The sequence below is a fragment of the Centroberyx affinis genome, unplaced genomic scaffold, assembly GCF_046629955.1.
Source record: "Centroberyx affinis isolate AG114_WGS23_722 - 3 ecotype Tasmania unplaced genomic scaffold, CSIRO-AGI_Caff_v1 ptg004244l_1, whole genome shotgun sequence".
NCBI lineage: Eukaryota > Metazoa > Chordata > Actinopteri > Beryciformes > Berycidae > Centroberyx > Centroberyx affinis.
Window position 1 is genome coordinate 125,713 of NW_027281981.1, and position 6,221 is coordinate 131,933.

Consider the following 6,221-nt stretch of genomic DNA (forward strand, 5'->3'; position numbering starts at 1 on the left):
GCTCTATAGTAACTTCCTGAAAACCTGTTATGAAATATGAGCATCCATAGACTAGAGTATTATTAAGCTTTTAAGGCCCGGCTTTGCATCATGTATTAAAACTGCAAGCCCTTTTCTGGGAACTGCATCTCATTCATGCTATGTATTCCATCCAACAGTACTTTCATAATTACACCCTTTCTATTGCCAAGGCAACATAAAGACCTATCCACAATGCACGCACGCACACACACACACACACACACACACACACTCGCAGCTAAATGCCGAAAGCTTTCAGTCCGTCTCCCCACTTCGTTTCCAGTCTCTTTACTTTGGTCACTAAGGGTTTTACACTAATTGGAAACCTTTTTGTGGCTTTCTGCTCTCTGTCCTCCCCTTGTTGTTTCATGTCTCAGTGAATTTCCTGGTGAACAAGTGAACAGAAGTGCAGTAAGGTGGTTAAGTCAGACAGGAGGGAGGCTGTGGCAGTGGAATTGCTGCACTTGCTCTTATTACACATTCCCTTTTAATTGGGCTTTGCGGACTGGAGGATTAGGCCTTGACTGCATCTTGACACACACACACACACACACACAACCCACTCCAGGACCTCAGAGAGGGATCGATACTGAAGGGAAAAAAATGTTTGACAGAAGAAGTTCCCCCACCTCTCCCTTTAGCTCACACATGTCACTGTATGCCTGCATTGATTCAACCGACTGTAGTGAGGTTTCCATCAAAAATCTGAGAAAGAGAATTTTTACGCAAACGTTTGAAATGTCGCAAAAAATGAATTGTGAATTATTTCCATTATTTGGGTTGAAGTGAATAAATCAGCTTTGTGCATGTCACAAAAACACATCCAGCAGAAAAATGGAGAGAGTTGAATAGTATTGATTCGTAGTGGGCAAGTTGTTATAGTTCTTTAGTGTCAGCTAATGTTGGCCATATTTCTGCTTTCATTTTTTTTCAGGCAAAAACAAAGAAATGCACTTGGAAAAAAAGGTTTGACATTTCTGGAAATCATGATGGACAGATATTACATAAGACAACAATTCAGAAGGGAGCGTATCTATGTTCCCAAGGTTCTATGTTAACTGGGTCCGATGTTCCCAGGGTCCTATGTTCCCAGGGTCCTAAGTTCCCAAGTTCCCATGTTCCCAGGGTCCTATGTTCCCCAGTTCAATATTCTGTTGAGACACATTAACCCTCCTATTGTGTTCGGATCAAATTTGACCCGTTTCAAGTTAAAATATTTCATAAATATTATCCAGTTTTTTTTTTTATTGGAACAAGGCTTCAAAACAGCTATATAAACACAACAAAACTAATGGTTATCATTTTATTTGATTTTGAACTATCTCTCTAACCCTAACCCTAACCACACACAACCAACCTAACCCTAACCCTAGAACTGGGGAACATAGGACCCTGGGAACAAAGGACCCTGGGAGAGCACATATGTAGAACTGGGGAACATAGGACCCTGGGAACATAGGACCCTTTGTCATGTTCCCATTATGTGCCATATAAATCTGGGGAACATAGGACTCTGGGAACATAGGAATGACCCCATTCAGGGAGTCCAAAGACACTTTTGAACTGCTGTGCAATGAAAAAGCATTCATTGCCGTTTCCATTCAGCTTTTCTAATTCCGTACCCATCGTAATAAAAAATAAAGCCAGCTAGTGAGACCCTGCGCTATTTCCTAAAACCTTTTCCCTGAATCTCTTCCCTCCCTCCCTCCATCCATCGCCTCCTCCTCCTCTCCCTCCCGCGGCCTAGAGAAACAGGGCTGAGCCGGAGGAATCTCGAGGCTGCAGCCCCCTCGCTGTTATTCAAACAAGGTAATAACCCTGCTGCCGCCTCGCAGAGAGGGACTTCCAGAGAGCCAGCGAGAGTCCCGGCGCTCAGAGAGAGACTCTGATAAGGAAACAAACAACGGGGAGGGAGAGCAGCTCCGCATCGCTAATCACTTCACATACACACACACACTCTAACACAGTGTGCGTGACACCCCACCAAACCTATGGAGTACAATTCCCAGCCATTATCCTGGAGAAGCAGTTCCTACAATGCCTCCTGTACCTAGTGTCAGACCAAGATCTCTTAACCAGACCCACCTGATTTTTTGAGATTATTGCAAACAAAATACTTAATTTTGCATCATGTTTTCTCGAAAATTGTGATGCAGTTTGCAGAGTTTTGGGTGTTTTTTGCAGTAAAATTGCAGGAACTGGTATCGCAAATCAAGGAAAAAGTGGTACCAAAGTTGCAATACAGAAATATCCCCCCAAAAAAAAAAGATTTTTATAACTACCTCAACAGTCACTTCTTGTGATAATAAGCATTGGCAAACTATAAACTGCTAAACACTAATGGATACTTAAGCGATTGTCCTTTATTTTTCTGAACAGAATAAAAAAAACATGTGCTCAAAGTTACAACAAAGGAAAATACTCTCCTTGGATTCCAGTCGTTATGAATATACCTTCAACTCCACATCAGCACACCAAGCACCAAATAAAATCAGTCCATTTGAATATGTTTCAAGATTATAAAACTTATAATTTCATGTAAAAGGTCTCCATTTATGCTTGAGGTAGACTTTGTGTTCTTCTGATTAACAGGATGCAAACCGAAGGCTCAGGATCAATGGAAACTATAATAAAGCAGGTTAAATGAAAAACAAAGTGACTCAACTTCTTCCACCAGTAGGGTGAATACAATTACAACTCATTAGTATTATATTATTGTATATGTGTAGGGTGAGCAAAACTCCTCCTCCATCTCCCTCTATAAAGCTCCATTGGTTGTAGTAGAAGATCAAGGTAGACATAGTTTGTTGAAGTCTGGTTTGATTGGACCATTTTACGTGAAAAAGTGTGATGATTGGCCAAAATTACAAGTGTTCTGTTGATTTGGCCAGAAAGATTTGCGATAGTTTTGCAGAATTGCTCAAAATCTCACAAACTAATTGAATCTGCATAAATTATTGCAATTGCAAAATCACAAATTCCTAAATGTACTGGTCAGATATGACCAAACCTCAAAGATGAAAGAATGTAGGGACAGATGACTATGCTACACTAGATTTATAGTTTTTTTTACGATTGCACGATTTTGAAAGCAGGGCTCATTTTTTCAAAACACTTAACACAATTCACAAAACCACACACCCAAAGTGCAAAACACCTCATATATCCTGCAAAATGAAGCACTGCATTCAAAACTACATAAACACTTATCAAAATCAATCTTTTGCACCAAATGGCATACACTTCATTCATATTACCAGATGATTGTCCAACCAACTATACACTGCTGTGCTCAGTCAAAAGCACTTTCATCCTTGGTGGGCTTTGTCATAATAATAGTTCTGTATGTAGAGAATTCTGCAGAGAGAGATTGTTCAAGTCTACAGAAATATGTGCAGAAACACAAATATACTGTTGAAAGAAAACCTTTTTATTTTTCTCCACAACAAATCAGTGCAACATATGCACAGCACATACAGTATACATTACAATTGTGTGAACAAAAAAATATGCTCTCTATCGAATATAGCAAACAGAAAATTTTATTTTATTTAACCTTTATTTAACCAGGCGAAATCAATTAAGAACATGTTCTTATTTACAATGATGGCCTGACAAGAGGCATAAGCTTCTAGAAAATAAAATTTTGAGGAAAATATATACACTGCTATGTTGGCTTCCACTGTTGTTGTAAAAAGGCACTCACCTGTGGTCTTTTTATGGTGCTTACATCCTGATTGATGAGTCGACAATTAAGCAATGAGGTGTTTGGCCATGTGGCACGTGTATTGGCTAATTGGTCCATGGATGTGGCATTTTGAATGGCAGTGTTTTGAAATGGCAAACAAGTGACTTGTTTGCCATTTCAAGTGCAAAGCAGAAAATGTGTTTAGAGTTTTGGAAACTTTAGCTGAGGTTGTGCTCTCTGAGTGTCAGTTTCAATAATTGTGCTTTATATGTCATTTTAGTGTGTTAGCAATTGAAAAGAAACTGTAATATGTACACATTCGTGCTTTTGAGGAAATGGTCTTTTAGAAAGTTTTCACCTTAGTAATCTATAAAAGTCTGCCTTGGAAGCTATCTTAACCCCAGGCTCATCAACAGGTGTGGGCAGTAGTGGGCATAGCAACAAAACCTCAACAACTCAAGATCTAATACAATATAGTAAGCTGCAATTTATTCCTTCATTAACAGAGGTCATCTCTGTTCAGTAAAGTTTATTAGCAGCATTGACAACTAGTCGTCAGTGCTGCTTATCAAGTTTACTGACACATGCAACTTGTATCGGTCACGCTTAATAACTCATGTTCACAGCAGGGAAGTCACTTCTGAACCTACAGGTACTTACCTAACATCAACTAAACTATGTCAGCTATACACTGTTTAGTAACCAACTCAACAATAACAACCTTAACCAAATCATTCCCATAACTTAACTAACACAATCTTATCAGTGCTAATTATATTTTCAGTGAGAAGTCAGGTTGTGGTCCCATTGACTTGCACGTAGCTGGGCTGGATTTGAAGTCTTTTTGGAGCCAGCATCTAGCAGACCATAGAGGAACTGCAGCTTTCAGACACTTTTTTTGGCTTCAAAATTCAGTAGCTTTCACTTCTTCTGATATGTGTCTATATGGCGATTTTCAAAATAATTGCGTCATTAACGGGATATAATGGTTATAAAATGGGGTTGTTTTCCAAGTGATTGACTGAGCCGGGGCTCAGTCTTAAGGGGGGCATATGAACTGCATGAGGGGGCACAATTATTATTAAATATTTTTGATAATCCGATATGCTATTGTATTCGTGCAGCACTGACACATACTAACTATACTGAGGTCGCATAGTAACCAAATTGGTCTCAGATATCAGATAGATTTAATATGTCCCGATGTATTAGGCCTAAAATTATTCGAATGCAGTATGTTACGATTATAACGTGGAGAGTGGCAACAAAACTGGCGCATTCACAATGCAGACATTCACTGATTAGACCAGTGGTTCTCAACCTGGGGTCCGGGGACCACCAGGGGTTCTTGAGGGGGTTCCAGGGGGTCCCCAGAAAATTGATGAATAGTTAAACTTCAGCATTGAGACCCCACGTTGAGAACCACTGAACTAGAACATCAGAAGTGCAAAGCAGCCGACCGCTCTTTAAAAAAAAAAAAAAAACTGACAGACACACACACACACACACACCACTTTACCATTAGCCTTGACTAATGGAGTGATTAACTATTAATATCATAATTAGGCTGGACACACCTTTCCCTGTTACCTGAAATCATTGTTTTTCTCATAAATTTTGATTATCAAGTACAAGTTTTGTCATTATTGAAAGATTGGATAATGTACTTCAGTTTGATATCACATTCTCCTGTGTAAAGAAGTGAAATAGGACCTAGCCTCTGTTTGAACTATATAGGCAGACTTACAGTAAGCTGAATTTAGTAAACTCTGTTTTAAAAAACAACAGAAATCAAGTTACTAAGTGTTTATTATATTACTTATATTTTCTTTCCCTGTGGCTCCTGTTCTCACTATGACATCACAGTGCAAATGGAACATGGATGATATCATTCTGGAAGCAATGGGCATAATTTGACCACTGCTACTCAGACACACACTGCGATCTGTTCTCTTGGAGTTATTACTTATTACTCAGTTACATAGTTATTGCTAGTTTTCCCAAGCGTTACCATGGCTGATCGAGAGCCAAAGAACAACTATTTTCAGTTCCAGAAGGGGGACAAGAAACGGCACCACAGTCTGCACGGCTCTGATAATGATGCTGATGTAAGTTTGACCTGCTCTTACTAACGTTATGCTCTGACCGTCCTGCTGTTCACATCTCAAAGTCTGCTTTCATAGACATTTTCCTAGAAAAATATTCTCATCTTTTTAGTTTTTGAAATAAACTTGTTCACCTCTGTAATTATGCCATATTAATTATGTTTTTATATTGACATTGTAAGTTATTTCAATAATTGGAATTGGTTCATAACAACTGTAATCAGTGAACACTGTCAGCTGAGTCTTAACTGTTTAAACTGAAAAACTACACGTTGCATTACAGTGTTACATGCAGAGCCACTCAGGACAGGTGGAGTCACCTGAGCTCAGTGAGCGGGAGGCTCTGGCTGCCAGAGCAGACAGGATGTGTGCCTGGCAGGAGGCACGCACCAAGGCTGTTCTGGAGA